We start from the raw sequence: 17,487 nt of genomic DNA on the forward strand, positions 1-17,487 counted from the left end.
CCAGCGCCTCCCAGCCACCAGTCTGTGGAGCTATAGTTACGCCACTGGAGGAAGCGTTAGTTTTATGGTTACTGAATAAGCTATCCTCACCCACCAGGGCCATTGCAAGTAAGGTTTGTCAGCACCCTAGGAAATATTTCAGCTACCCCCCACCCCTCCTCACACACACACATACACACACACTGCATTATACCTCCCAACTTTTTTTTTTTTTAAGCAACCCCAGTTTTTGTCACTTTGGGGGCATGCCCGGCGCTGGCTGTGCACCTATACTAGCATCTATACTAGTGACTGTGTATAATTAGAGGCGCGCTTCTGCACTCTCTTGACGCAGTGGGCGGGGCTCCTGAGTTTGTTAATTTGATTACTGTTGTGGATCTGCTGAATTAACCAATAACCTTAGCTAAGTATACAATAAATTAATATTTTATATTTAAGTCATATGTTGAAGTAACTTTCAGGGAATCCACCCATCTGGCGTTTGAGGACTTAACCCACCTGTAACGGGATTGGTTTGAAATCCCGGCGATCAGAATCCCGGCGGTCAAATCCCGACACCGGAATCCTGACCACCGAAATCTCGACAATGGGGGGGCATGGATCGCCCCCCCTTGCGGGCTCGCTGTGCTCACCACGCAGCGGGCCCGGTGCCTCGCTACGTTCGGCACACTAATTTATTCTCCCTCTATAGGAGGGATATCAGGATTTTTCTGCCGGGATTCCGTCCACCGGAATTTCAACTGCATCCCCCTGTAACATGCTAGGTGTGCTGTTATTTACAAGCATCTTTTTTCACCAGCTTCTTTTTTCACAAGCATCTTTTTACGTGATATGCATCTGTAAGCCCTGTGATATATATATTTAATCTTTGTACGATCTCAGCCCGGACTTGCAGATTTTTGCAGTGCAGCTGGCATGTGCAGCTGGCATGTCAGCAATCACCTGCTCGATGGTGCGGAGCGGGTGGTAGGGGCGTAGAAGTGCCTTGTTTAGGTGTACTGGGTCAATGCATAACCATACAGTCCCATCTTTTTTAGCAGCAGCTACCATTGCAGACACCCATTGTGTTGCCTCTTCAATCGGTGCAATGACACCTAGCTGCGTCATTCTGTGTAACTCTTGGATGATTTTGTCCTTCATTGCAATGGGTACCCTGCGGGGAGCACAAACAGTAGGGGTAATGGAGTCATCCAGGCTTATGTGGTATGTGATCGGTAGCTTTCCCAGTGTGCTGCAATCAAACAAATCTTGGAAGTCTCATTTCTGGGACAGTCATTTGGATGGCGTGTACATCAGGCCCCAGTTTTAGCAAGCCCAGTCTGATGCTGTCCAGGAGGCGCAGCAATGATTTGACTTGTTGGTCCACGATGTGGAAGAGTAATTCAGCACGGGTAAACTGTATTTGCGTGGTGCCAAGTGTGGTGATGACCTGGCCTCCATATCCCACTAGGTTGATTCTGTCTTGTGGGTTAATCTGTGCAGCAGGGTCTAGCTCGCGTAGTTGTCTGCTTGACATGACGTTGCACTTCGCCCCTGAGTCTATCTTGACTGTGGCCACTCTGTTGGTGTGTTTAGTCTTGAGCTTTGTAAATATTTCACCCCTCTCATCTGTGTGATCGACACTGTCACAGACTGTTGTGTGGGCTGTGGTGTGCAGCGGGTCTGTGTCTACTTGGCTGACCTGCCTGGGTGCATGGCTGTATCGGGGCTCTGTCTGCTGCTTTGTGGGTGCCACCTGGTGAAGTGGTTCCATTTGCCACATGCATTGCAGCGTTTATCATATGCGTGTCAGCGTCTCGGACGCTCAACTGCCGGGGGCGGGTGCACAGAGGGTGCACACAGCGCTTCCGCCCGGCTCAGCCGAGCGTCCGTCCATCACTTCCGCCCGGCGGAGTGACAGGATGTCCGCCCAACACGGGCGCACCGCACAGGGCTCTCTGCGTTCCCCTGCAGCCGCTCAGCGGTTGCTTGGCAACAGGGGATGCCGAGAGTCGCCCGCTCGGTCATCCTGATGATTTATTCTTCCGGGGGGCCGAGTCTGCTACGGCGCCATTGATTGGCTGCACCATCCTTCTTAAGGGATGGGCGCAGGCAATATGGCGCCGGTTATAGCTATTCACAGCTGTTCCTGGTCACGCTTCCAGCTCCTGGTTCCTGGTCTTTCAGAGTCTGTGGTGAAGAAGTATTAGTGCCTTTTTCAGCATTTATCAAGCTCCCCTTTCCTGGGTTCACGTGAGTGCTCCTGTGGAGCCTGGTTACCTTCCTATACATCTTGTTTGGAGGCAGATTGTCTTTATTTTCTGTTATCTCATTCTGCGGCATATTGCCTTTATTTTCTGTTATTATCTGTGTGGCTAAAAGCCTATCTTTTTTATTTTGGCTGAGTATTAAGCCTTCTCCCTCTGCCCTGCTGGTCTCCATCAGCAGTGGGGGCTGTTCAGGATTTCTGTTATTATCTCCCTCCTAGGGGGTCCTTGTCAGGCAGGGTATTGTTCCAGTTATTACTTTTGGCGTTTTGGGGAATACAGTGTTGGTGTGTCCAGTCTTTGTTAGTGGTTATTCCCCGTACCTCTCCACTTGTGATTGCGACTGGGTCGCATTCCCGTTTTTTGGCCCAGTGCTGGCAAACAGGGAGTCATCCCCAGTTAGGCCCAGTAGTCAGCTTTACCTCTTGAGCATACCTCTGACGATCACTAGCCCTTTGTCCCCACATAAGACGTAGCTGCATCGGGGTTGGAGCGGGCCTAACTCGATCCTTCGGACACGGCGGACACAGGCGAACACTAGCACTCGCAGGGGCTTGACCTGATCTGCCAGAGGTACTCAACAGAGTGAGTGTAGGGTTCGCTGTGGCCGTCCTAACCGGCGGTCCCGGCTACGGGCTCACGCCTGACGTTCTGTACCCAGCCTCCCGTCCTAACAATGCGGGGCAGTTCTGCTTGCCTTGGGGGTGCTGTGCAGTTCCCGCATGTGGGTGAGCGGGGTGCGGTGGCCACCATGACACATACTTCAGCGTCCCTCTTCAACTCCCTTGTGCCCTTTTCTGCCTGCTCGTGGAGCATGCATATGCTTATGGCGGTTTCTAGCGTGAGGCCCTTTTCCCTTAGCAGCTGTGCACGTACCTTGTCATTTCTAATGCCACAGACAATTCTGTCACGGATCAGTTAATCTGTGAGTGTCCCAAAGTTGCACTTCTTTGCCAGTAGTTTTAGCGTGGAGGCGTATGATTGCACTGTATCTTTGTATATTAAAGATATCCCTGTCCATTATGACGTTTTTTACCGGCATGCAGATTTCCTCAAACTTAGCAAGTAAGACCTCAGGATCCTCTCTGATCTCTGTGTCCGCGTAAATGAATGCCTCTGATTTGTCCACGGCGTCTGTGCCTGCGAGGTTCAGCAGCGTGTATGCTTGTACCTTCTTTGACTTGTCTGATAAGCCCGCGATGCAGTACATGTGCCATTCTCTCCTGAATCTGAGCCATTTGTCAGCAATGTGTTTGTCGACAACCAACGGGTCAATCTTCCTCAACCCATATGCCATGTTGAACCCGCTTCTGACACCATGTAGATGTGTGTGTATCAAGAAACTCACAGACACCTGTGCAGCTTGAATCAGGTGCGTCTTTATTCCAGCTCTGGCTAACACTGACTGACTGACCAGTCATGTGACCGGAAGTGATGTCATACCTGGAGACTACAAAGACCAAGATGCACCACATGCATCTACAGGAGGCATGCTTGCAGCTCACAGAGTGCTAGACATGCCTAGGGATCAATGATAGTTTTATGGCCGATGTCGAATACTTTTTCCAATAGAAGAAGGAAAACCAAATTGCTTTCCTTAATCGATGTTTTGCTTCTTTTTTTTTTTTTAAGTGCTGGGACAAGGAGCATAGCTCTGCCCCTGGCACCCGCGAAGCCCCTCCCCATGTTTTAATTGGCCAACAGATCAATCAGTCAAACAAAATGGATAATCATTGATAGGTAAAAATATCAATGGTCATCCATTGCGTATATTTTAACGCTATCGATGGCCAGTTGCACTATTGTCATTGATGGCAAACATCGATGGCAATGGCAACGGTGGCCATCCCTAGACATGCCCACATAGTATTGGTAAATATGAGGTGAGACTTGTTTGTGCATCATCCTGCGAAGCCAGACCCCATTTCCTAAGGCCCAAACCCCCTATCCTAATTGGGAAAATTATGATGTCGGGACATATGTAAACATGTGTTGTAAATACATCACAACCATATAGATTGCATAAGTAAGTGAATTATGAACATGGTTTATATCAAACTGGAAAAAAGATACTAAGGTCTTTCGCTGATTAGCGATCCCTAAAACGCTGCCTGCCGCTTGACCGATTGTCCCCACTCTGCCCAATCCCCTAGGTACCATGCAAGGGGATGTACACAAACACATTCCCCTCGCATGTGGCCGAAGGGGAGAGAAATTGTTCAATGGTTGAGAGATTTCAAGGGATAGGGTCAATATCTGCAGCAGCAACATACTTGCCGACTTTTGCTTCTGGGAGAGGGCGGACAGGGCCATCGCCGGGAGTTAAAAAGAGGCGGATTGGGGCGGAGCCACAGATGGGCTTTCCTGTTGGGGGGCGTGCCTAGAGTGATCGCATCATTTTAGCCACGCACCCCACCGTGCAATGAGGGTATTTCATTGCACTGCGGGGGATCAGGTTAAAATGACGCAATCCCGTAATTTTACACACGGACCCCCCCGCCGAGGGGCAGATCGCGGGAGATTGGGGTTTATGAGGGGGGTTTGCCCTCCTTTCCGGGGGGCTGGGAGGGGGACCCGATTTCCGGGACCCTCCCGGCCATTCCGGGAGGGTAGGCAACCCTGAGCAGCAATCAGAAAATCTATCTATCCAGGGGCGTTATAATAGAGGAGGGGGCCAGTGTGCAGACTCCCAGTGGGCCTCCTCCTCTTCACAGTTCTGTAGACTCTAGTATTGGGTACCATTTTCGAGCAACTGCACTTTGCACTTAGACAATCCTGACGAAGAGACTGTGGCCTTAAACCGTCGATTGTAAATGCCATTTGTATAACTATTATTTCTCAATACAAATTTTATGGCTAAGAGAAGGAAGGCACCCAAGCACTTGACCTATGGTCCAGAGTGCCAAACACTCAACATATATACATATTATATATTTATATATATATATGGCCTGGACAAAGTGGAATCGCTTGTCTCAGTTTAAAATTGATTTTATGTATAATACAAACACAAACTTTTGTTCCCTATAAAGCAGCTTGAGCAGTATTTGTTTATTAGCAGGCCAATCAAGGATATTCCAATAGAAACTTCCTGGAGGTTAGGCAAATATTGTTCGCAGTAAATTAATGTTCAATTCCTGTTATATCTTTAATCTTTGTATGCAAGTAGGTCAGCACAAGACGTCAATGAGGCAGTCAAAAAGTTAATATTGAGTTTTTGTACTCTCAGTGCAAAAGATATATATATCCACCTTTTTAGGTGTACTACAGTTCTTTCTTTAAATTTCAATAAACCCCAGGTCGTGAATACTTGTGAATAAGCAACATTTCCCACTAAGAAGGGTATACTACAGTATGTTTTATTATTTTGTCCTTTCTATTTTTCTCCTGCTTCCTTTTAAAATGACCCCTATAATACATTGGGAGCACTATAGTTAGTTCATTCTCTCACCTCCTCCTCCATTTTCCATTCTTTCACTCATCATCAGTGGTGTACGTTTACAGAAAATACTGTGTAAAAAATAACCTTACATTTGTGTGGAATTATGATTCATTATGGCTTATTGTAATTTGCAGTGTTTATATTGCCCCTGATGAAGTCACGAATGTGACGAAACGCGTTGGGCTGCATGCATCCATATGTATTATTCTTGACATCCAATACCTGTGAACGATTGAATTGTATCGTACTATTGAACTTTTTATCATTTGATCAATATTTTATTAAATTTGTATATTTTTAAGTAAACTGTTGATTTATTCAGAGCGCCCTCTGAACCTTTCTCTGCACACACATATATATATATGTTGTCAGCAATGTGTCAGCCAGTTGTCAGCAATGTGTTTGTCGACAACCAACGGGTCAATCTTCCTCAACCCATATGCCATGTTGAACCCGCTTCTGACACCATGTAGATGTGTGTGTATCAAGAAACTCACAGACACCTGTGCAGCTTGAATCAGGTGCGTCTTTATTCCAGCTCTGGCTAACACTGACTGACTGACCAGTCATGTGACCGGAAGTGATGTCATACCTGGAGACTACAAAGACCAAGATGCACCACATGCATCTACAGGAGGCATGCTTGCAGCTCACAGAGTGCTAGACATGCCTAGGGATCAATGATAGTTTTATGGCCGATGTCGAATACTTTTTCCAATAGAAGAAGGAAAACCAAATTGCTTTCCTCAATCGATGTTTTGCTTCTTTTTTTTTTTTAAAGTGCTGGGACAAGGAGCATAGCTCTGCCCCTGGCACCCGCGAAGCCCCTCCCCATGTTTTAATTGGCCAACAGATCAATCAGTTAAACAAAATGGATAATCATTGATAGGTAAAAATATCAATGGTCATCCATTGCGTATATTTTAACTCTATCGATGGCCAGTTGCACTATTGTCATTGATGGCAAACATCGATGGCAATGGCAACGGTGGCCATCCCTAGACATGCCCACATAGTATTGGTAAATATGAGGTGAGACTTGTTTGTGCATCATCCTGCGAAGCCAGACCCCATTTCCTAAGGCCCAAACCCCCTATCCTAATTGGGAAAATTATGATGTCGGGACATATGTAAACATGTGTTGTAAATACATCACAACCATATAGATTGCATAAGTAAGTGAATTATGAACATGGTTTATATCAAACTGGAAAAAAGATACTAAGGTCTTTCGCTGATTAGCGATCCCTAAAACGCTGCCTGCCGCTTGACCGATTGTCCCCACTCTGCCCAATCCCCTAGGTACCATGCAAGGGGATGTACACAAACACATTCCCCTCGCATGTGGCCGAAGGGGAGAGAAATTGTTCAATGGTTGAGAGATTTCAAGGGATAGGGTCAATATCTGCAGCAGCAACATACTTGCCGACTTTTGCTTCTGGGAGAGGGCGGACAGGGCCATCGCCGGGAGTTAAAAAGAGGCGGATTGGGGCGGAGCCACAGATGGGCTTTCCTGTTGGGGGGCGTGCCTAGAGTGATCGCATCATTTTAGCCACGCACCCCACCGTGCAATGAGGGTATTTCATTGCACTGCGGGGGATCAGGTTAAAATGACGCAATCCCGTAATTTTACCCACGGACCCCCCCGCCGAGGGGCAGATCGCGGGAGATTGGGGTTTATGAGGGGGGTTTGCCCTCCTTTCCGGGGGGCTGGGAGGGGGACCCGATTTCCGGGACCCTCCCGGCCATTCCGGGAGGGTAGGCAACCCTGAGCAGCAATCAGAAAATCTATCTATCCAGGGGCGTTATAATAGAGGAGGGGGCCAGTGTGTAGACTCCCAGTGGGCCTCCTCCTCTTCACAGTTCTGTAGACTCTAGTATTGGGTACCATTTTCGAGCAACTGCACTTTGCACTTAGACAATCCTGACGAAGAGACTGTGGCCTTAAACCGTCGATTGTAAATGCCATTTGTATAACTATTATTTCTCAATACAAATTTTATGGCTAAGAGAAGGAAGGCACCCAAGCACTTGACCTATGGTCCAGAGTGCCAAACACTCAACATATATACATATTATATATTTATATATATATATGGCCTGGACAAAGTGGAATCGCTTGTCTCAGTTTAAAATTGATTTTATGTATAATACAAACACAAACTTTTGTTCCCTATAAAGCAGCTTGAGCAGTATTTGTTTATTAGCAGGCCAATCAAGGATATTCCAATAGAAACTTTCTGGAGGTTAGGCAAATATTGTTCGCAGTAAATTAATGTTCAATTCCTGTTATATCTTTAATCTTTGTATGCAAGTAGGTCAGCACAAGACGTCAATGAGGCAGTCAAAAAGTTAATATTGAGTTTTTGTACTCTCAGTGCAAAAGATATATATATCCACCTTTTTAGGTGTACTACAGTTCTTTCTTTAAATTTCAATAAACCCCAGGTCGTGAATACTTGTGAATAAGCAACATTTCCCACTAAGAAGGGTATACTACAGTATGTTTTATTATTTTGTCCTTTCTATTTTTCTCTTGCTTCCTTTTAAAATGACCCCTATAATACATTGGGAGCACTATAGTTAGTTCATTCTCTCACCTCCTCCTCCATTTTCCATTCTTTCACTCATCATCAGTGGTGTACGTTTACAGAAAATACTGTGTAAAAAATAACCTTACATTTGTGTGGAATTATGATTCATTATGGCTTATTGTAATTTGCAGTGTTTATATTGCCCCTGATGAAGTCACGAATGTGACGAAACGCGTTGGGCTGCATGCATCCATATGTATTATTCTTGACATCCAATACCTGTGAACGATTGAATTGTATCGTACTATTGAACTTTTTATCATTTGATCAATATTTTATTAAATTTGTATATTTTTAAGTAAACTGTTGATTTATTCAGAGCGCCCTCTGAACCTTTCTCTGCACACACACATATATATATATATTTATTATTTATTAACTGTTTCTTATATAGCGCACACAGATTCCGCAGCGCTTTACAGAGTATAGTTGAACATTCACATCAGTCCCTGCCCCAGTGGAGCTTACAATCTATATTCCCTACCACATATATACACACACACAGACATTCTAGGGTTAATTTTGTTAGGAGCCAATTAGCCTACTAGTATATTTTTGGATTGTGGGAGGAAACCGAAGTATGGGAAGAATATACAAACTCCGCACAGTTAGGGCCATGGTAGGAATCAAACCCATGACGTCAGTGCTGTGATGCAGTAATGCTAACCATTACACCATCCGTACTGCCCGTACTTTTTATATATATATATATATATATATATATATATATATATATATATATATATATATATATATATATATATATATATATACAAAAGAAACTGTAAGTATATATATCTAATGTATATTTAAATAAATTAATAAATGGTAGGGGCTCTGCACTCACTAAATTAACTGAAATTAATAAATAGTGGAGATTTAGTTCATGAATTGATCAATGCGTTTAAGCTTGCAGCCCCCTTTATGGGACCCTACTATTTTGCAAGTCGTAATGGTGTGTACACACTTGTACAATCACCCTGCGATTCTGACTATATATAGTCAGAATCGCATCGGTATCGCACTCAGACCACATGCAGATCGCAAGGGTTTTTAACCCTTGCGATCCCGATGCGATCCCGATGCGCGCTCCCGTATCGCAGCCAAAAAGTCTTGGCTGCCTTGACTATATAGTGCAGATCTGCACTATATAGTCGAAATTGTATTCAAATCGTATGTGCCGTGCGATGCGATCCCGATCTGATCGGGATCGCATCGCACGGCACATTGTACAAGTGTGCACACACCATAACACTATTGCTCAATATGGCTACAATATACATAGCTATCACATTAATGTTTGATTCCAGGCATGCTATCTGGTCTAAAGCTCACAGCAGACTATGCTTTTAAAGGTGAGCAGTTACCAATACACAGGGGCGAATTGGGATTTCAATCCAGCCTGGGAAATTTCACAAATCAGCCCTAATGGGGGGTGGGATCCCGTGAGGGGGCGTGGTCTGTCAAGGGGGCGGGGATACTAACTGTATGGTTATGGTTACGCTACAGGTGTGTGTGTATGGACAGAGTTAGGCTACAGGTGTGTGTGTGTGGATAGGGCTAGGCTACAGGTGTGTGTGTGTGTGTGTGTGTGTGTGGATAGGGTTAGACTACAGGTGTGTGTGTGTGTGTGTATGGACAGAGTTAGGCTACAGGTGTGTGTGTGTGTGTGTGTGGATAGGGTTAGAGTACAGGTGTGTGTGTATATGGATAGGTACAGATAGTGGTAGATGCTCAATTAGTTCAGTAATACTACTCAGGTGCATGAGGGAGGGGTTAATACTGAGTAAGTAACAATACATGGTTTCCTCCAGCTCACTGAATAGTATTAGTAACCAATCTTGAACACTACATGATAGAATTCAGAGATATTAGTTACATATACCTGTGCAGGTGTATGATATGCCCAAAGCCACGTCAGTATATGGATAGGGTTAGGCTACAGGTGTGTGTGTGTGTGTGTATGGAAAGGGTTAGGCTACAGATGTGTGTGTGAATAGCGCATGCTCCTGTGACCAACAGCTTTCTCCTGCAGTGACTCCATTTTCATCAGCAACCAAATTGCACTGTGTGTTCGGAGCTTAACCCTTCCTACAACCTAAACCTAACCTTCTGGAGACCCCCTCCCAGCACCCTAACAATACCCTAGAGCCTAACCTAACGTTCCCTCGCCCTAGCCTACACAAACACACCCCTCCAAAATTAGGATCAGGATGCTGGCGCTTGGAATTCTGCATCAGCATGTCCAGTGATGTCAGTCCTCTGGTGTTGATCTTCTGACTGGGAGCCAGGATACCAGTGTCAGTATTTTGACTGCCAGAATCCCGTCTGCTGGGAAACTAACTGCATACCTACTGTACAGAGACATTGGAGTGTACATGGTTAGATGCCAAAATGCAGCTTAGATTGTAGGAGGATCTCGACTGAGTAGGACTAGTTGTATCAAGTGACTGCCCGCAACACACTTCAGCTCAGCATTGTGGTAAGGCCAAGCCCCTTGGCACATTTATATTAAGAACAAGAAAAAAAGAGACGGGAGAGCTAGTTCTATGGATGCACACCAAAAAATTATTAATAAACCACCAATTTCCTAGGTGGTTTTTGGGAGTAAATTCTCAAAAAGTGGAGTATTCCCTATAATCTTTATTAATATCCGGATATGGGATACACCACCAATAAATGCGAAATTCAAGAGGTTAAAAAGTATTAGACTTACAACGTACATGTATACATTTAGGTGAAAAAGAATTGAAAAGTATAATGTGAAATAGATTTAAAAATGTAGGCAGTGGGGGCTGGGCTAGGTAGTATCTATGAGACACTGGGATTGTGTCATCAGTCTCTGGAGTTATTCTATAGATATATCAATATAATCGTGCCTGTATTGGCTTTTTTGATATATGTTGGCAGGGTATGTCTCTTGGGGTTAGTGTGGGCTTATATGACCCTCTGTATTTATGGGTTCATATGAGCTCTTTATGTTTTGGTACACTGTTATTCCCAGTTTACCTTCTCAGGTAGTACATTGAGAGATGGTCGTATCCTAATTCTCAGTATAGTAATGAGGGAATGGTTCACCTTTTTTATATGTAATTCTCCAATTTCACAATGACTTATATACACCTCCTGTACCTAATACTAATTCCAGGTACAGTGGTGGAGAAATGGTTCACCTTTTTTATTGCTCTGCAATTATATATGGGCTTATGTACACCCCTTACACCTGTTATTGTATTGGCTTTTTTAATAGCCTATGCACTCCATTGTGCTTGTACACTCCATTTATGGTCAATCTGTTCAGGCTTATTAAGTGTTGTATACACGTTAGGCCTTATCGGTCGATAATTGAAGTCGAGAGAAAGATCCTATAATGGCTTATTTAGTGTTATAATAGTACACATTTCGCCTTGTAGGTTAATTTGGACATATAGATGTATATTTATTGAACCTTTTGATTCTGTGTCCAGAGTATAGGCATATGTTGGCTTATTTAGTGTTATTTTCTTACACAATTCGCCATATGGGTTGGTCAAATATTTAACTGATTGTATATGACTTTAACAGATCTATTCCATATTATGGGTACATATAGCAGATGTTACAAAGGTGTGTACAATATTGCCAAGTTAAGTTCTGTATTGTAAATACACTTGACAGCTGGCTGGTATCAGCTGCATTCAGAGCTCCCTCATATAATTACTTTAAGAGATTGGATACAATTTCTATGTTGCCAAGTAATCTGGCATACTGCCCAGAGGTATAGTAGTTACACTGTTGCAGAATATATTACTGAGCTGTGAGTGATAATTCCTCACTATTGTTCTACTGACACCTAGTGGTGTGTCCAGTGCTATTATCAAGGGAAATTTCCCAAGTTCAAACTAATGAACTTTCACTGTGAAACAATACCGCTCAGTCTGCACAGTGAAGATGTGTACATATATATACTCCTGCTATTGAACTGAATAACTACTCAGTAGGATGAATTAATAAAACATATTTATAGATAATACATTTCTATTCTGCCTCTATCCCCAGCCCCCTAACTGGCACTACAATGACAGTTAGGACACGTGTTTCGCAGTTGTTGCTTCTTGAAGAAGCAACAACTGCGAAACACGTGTTCTAACTGTCATTGTAGTGCCAGTTAGGGGGCTGGGGATAGAGGCAGAATAGAAATGTATTATCTATAAATATGTTTTATTAATTCATCCTACTGAGTAGTTATTCAGTTCAATAGCAGGAGTATATATATGTACACATCTTCACTATGCAGACTGAGCGGTATTGTTTCACAGTGAAAGTTCATTAGTTTGAACTTGGGAAATTTCCCTTGATAATAGCACTGGACACACCACTAGGTGTCAGTAGAACAATAGTGAGGAATTATCACTCACAGCTCAGTAATATATTCTGCAACAGTGTAACTACTATACCTCTGGGCAGTATGCCAGATTACTTGGCAACATAGAAATTGTATCCAATCTCTTAAAGTAATTATATGAGGGAGCTCTGAATGCAGCTGATACCAGCCAGCTGTCAAGTGTATTTACAATACAGAACTTAACTTGGCAATATTGTACACACCTTTGTAACATCTGCTATATGTACCCATAATATGGAATAGATCTGTTAAAGTCATATACAATCAGTTAAATATTTGACCAACCCATATGGCGAATTGTGTAAGAAAATAACACTAAATAAGCCAACATATGCCTATACTCTGGACACAGAATCAAAAGGTTCAATAAATATACATCTATATGTCCAAATTAACCTACAAGGCGAAATGTGTACTATTATAACACTAAATAAGCCATTATAGGATCTTTCTCTCGACTTCAATTATCGACCGATAAGGCCTAACGTGTATACAACACTTAATAAGCCTGAACAGATTGACCATAAATGGAGTGTACAAGCACAATGGAGTGCATAGGCTATTAAAAAAGCCAATACAATAACAGGTGTAAGGGGTGTACATAAGCCCATATATAATTGCAGAGCAATAAAAAAGGTGAACCATTTCTCCACCACTGTACCTGGAATTAGTATTAGGTACAGGAGGTGTATATAAGTCATTGTGAAATTGGAGAATTACATATAAAAAAGGTGAACCATTCCCTCATTACTATACTGAGAATTAGGATACGACCATCTCTCAATGTACTACCTGAGAAGGTAAACTGGGAATAACAGTGTACCAAAACATAAAGAGCTCATATGAACCCATAAATACAGAGGGTCATATAAGCCCACACTAACCCCAAGAGATATACCCTGCCAACATATATCAAAAAAGCCAATACAGGCACGATTATATTGATATATCTATAGAATAACTCCAGAGACTGATGACACAATCCCAGTGTCTCATAGATACTACCTAGCCCAGCCCCCACTGCCTACATTTTTAAATCTATTTCACATTATACTTTTCAATTCTTTTTCACCTAAATGTATACATGTACGTTGTAAGTCTAATACTTTTTAACCTCTTGAATTTCGCATTTATTGGTGGTGTATCCCATATCCGGATATTAATAAAGATTATAGGGAATACTCCACTTTTTGAGAATTTACTCCCAAAAACCACCTAGGAAATTGGTGGTTTATTAATAATTTTTTGGTGTGCATCCATAGAACTAGCTCTCCCGTCTCTTTTTTTCTTGTTCTGAATATATTTAGTTAACAGGATAGCACCCCCGCTAAAAGAACATTCGTTATAATCAAGCGGATCAGACCCGTAAAAATTAGGGTCCTATTTATTGTGTGCAGATCTCAACCAAACCCATCTCTTTCCACATTTATATTAATACTGATTTAGAGTTGAGCTAATATGAATTCACATTTTTAACTTACAAACTGTCCACACATTTTCACTGCAATTGAATACAGTGGCGTAACTCATGGCGTAAGGTTTTTGGCGCCCCCCTGCCCATGACATTTTGGTAAAAACAATTTGGTACTTATGTATTATCTGGGCTCCCATGTTAAATGCACCCCATTTTTTCATACCCCTACTATCCAAATACGCATGGAGTTGATTTTATATAGTGTGGCGAGCGCAGCGAGCCACCGTGCCCGAAGCGTGGCGAGCGCAGCGAGCCCCGCGAGGGGATGCGGTCTCATAAGAAAAATGGGAGCCCAGATATTACATAAGTACCAACAATTTTTGGGCTATACTGGAGAATATGCACAAACTAATGGTACGGCCATTCCGAAAAGGCTAAGTGGCATCACTGCAAGGCATGTAGCCTTGTCACACACCGTAATGCTCATTGGACAATATGCCACACACCGTAATGACCTTTAACACATTATGCCCCACACCGTAATGACCTCTTACACATTAAGCCCCACAGCATAATGTCCATTACACATTATGCCCCACACCGTAATGTCCATTACACATTATGCCCCACACCGTAATGTCCATTACACATTATGCCACACACCATAATGCCCCTTACAGATTATGCCACACTGCGTAATACCCATTATATATATATTCCACACACAGTAAAGCTCATTACAGAATATGACACACTGCAATACCATATATATATATATATATATATATATATATATATATATATATATATATATACACACACAGAAACCAATAGGCTGGCACTCCACCAGTTTGTCATCAAACTGCTCGCCTGAGTGCCATCAGGGTGCAAAAGGACCAATCAAATAGAAGACGCAATGCAGCGGCACTCAAACAGGACTATCACCAAAAAAAACACTTTTGGGTTCCGTTCGACGTTTCAGTCGGCAAGATTATCAAGAACTAAGGCATACACAAATAATCAGTGACAGTGCACCACATTTGTACTCACAAAGTCTTCTAATCAGCCTGCCCCTTGTCCACGCACGGAGGCGTTCATCCTGGGATCGCGCATAGAGGTGACGTCAGAGCACTGACGTCAGTCCACTCCAGAGACCAGCGCCTGTGGGTGTAACCCGCCCACTGGGGGGGTGCGTCCATCGCGTCTCCCTCAGTGTGCATACCTTCTATGTGCCGCTCCTCCCCGCCGCGTCCTTTCCATTGCTATGGCAACCTAGGGGGTGCAGATAAAAACAAATAAATGCAAAAGACATGTACATATCGAGGAGGCATGGAGTATAACTCCCATGATCCTATATACATACAAACAAACAAAATGGGTACTTGTTTCCTAGCACGGCGCCCATCACACTACAAATCTACACATGTCTTGTATTTTTTCTTTCTTTCCTGAGTTTATTTGAAAAGAAACGGTCACAGTATATATTCAGGAGAGAGACATCACAGAACACCACTAAAGATACCTTTATGAGTTTCCTGCCAACTTACATAAACGTGAGTTTGGTACGCACAATTAATTCCACTTTATTGAAGAGCACTTACAGTTTTTAAAACATGGACAATAAGTGAAATAACCACACATATTCTGAAAAAGTTTTTATTTTTGTATTTCATTAATCACGGATATTCACCTTTTTCTTAAACTGGTTACTTGGACCGGACCCCGACATCACCAAAGAGACTGATGAATGAGCATGAATTAGCAACATATCACAATATAAAATAGTTTATAAGGTGCCTATTGAATTATAATGATTGACCTTTAACACTAACTTAACTCTATATTACCCCTAGAAATAAATCACACGGACACATCTTATCACTAAAAATAAAGACACGGACAACAACTGCATAAGTTACAATGGTCATGGATATTTATTAAATGGTATGACCCTATTTGTAAAGGGACGGCTAGGAAAACGCTTGGAGACCAGCTCCGGTCAATGGGTGTTAATAATGGCAGCAACTAGAATGCCCCAACTTATAACATAGGCGATGAATGCCCCATCTATCTAAAGGTACAGCCCGCGCTGTGACGATCTCACTGCCCCTTCTATGGCATGGCGAGAACACTTCCAGGAAGTGGCTAATGTCCCCCAGCGGAAACAGGACTCACCAGCTATACTTGCAAAGGGGGGCAATACCGCACAGCAACCACCTGTACCTCAACATGACCACTGGTCAAGAGCGCCTTCCCGTCGATTTTAATTATATATTTCAAAAAGCCAAATTAGGTGATAGCCGACAGGCCAGGTAGCAATTGAGAGAGCAAGGGATAGGGAGGGTGGGATTGCAGACAATGTTCCCTCTAATTTTACGAAGGCTGTGTGCGGCAAAAGATTTTGGCTGTGCAACTTTGGAAGGAAATTAAAATTTTTGTGCGTCACTTATATATAACTGGAAAATGACGTTCAGCATTTGTGTTAACTTTACTTCAAAATGATATTAAACATTTAAACATTCAAAACACAGCACACAATGTAGTTAATGGGTGAAACACACATTAATTGAGTCCACAACTGCAAAAAGGGACCACTGCTGCTTTGTGCGCTCTGTTGTAATGTCTGTGCGCACGCTCGTCGAGTTGTGTGCGCGCGCACGTGCGCACAGCTTAGAGGGAACACTGATTGCAGACTCAAAGAGGAAGTAGCATCATCTGACTCGCCTTAATATACCCTTGACAAAACTACCGCCCTTTAGCTACCTAATTGGTTAATCCACCTATCAAATACCTTGGGTACTTTATCTAGCCACAAAACTTTATTGACCAATCACTAAATTCACAGGCTCTTAAATGCACTCATACTTATGCAGCCCTAGTTTTAATCTAATCATCATATCTTGAGAAGGGTTCTCCTGCTGGCAGGAAGTAGTACTGTACTCTTAAGGTCTGAGCCAAATTGAACTTCTGGATAAGCTACTGTATATGAAATATATTGTTAACTGCTCCTCTGAGATGAAGCAATATTATGACATATGAAGAACTGGATCATTCGATTTTAACAAACACTCTAAAATAAACACATATATGACATAAGTGATTTAGCAAATTGGTTGTGCTGGCAGTTATTTTGGTACTTGAAAAATGTCAGGCAGAAGCTGATTGGTTTGTTGTTTATCACTTTGTTTTGAAGCTTAGTTCATCTGTCCATCTATATTTTACCAGTGGCTACAATAAAACTTATTACTTTAAACCAAATTAGCAACCAAACAGAGCAAGTGTTTCTCTAAGGGCCTGGGGACATTTCGAAGGTGTTGCCTAGCCGGGGTAGTTTTGGGGTGTAGCCGGGAGGTGTGGACTCGCCCTCTTAGGAAAAAATAGTTAATTGTTTTTGCAGTGCTGCAAAG

This window comes from Crinia signifera, chromosome 4 (genome assembly GCF_055691185.1).
Source record: "Crinia signifera chromosome 4, ASM5569118v1, whole genome shotgun sequence".
NCBI lineage: Eukaryota > Metazoa > Chordata > Amphibia > Anura > Myobatrachidae > Crinia > Crinia signifera.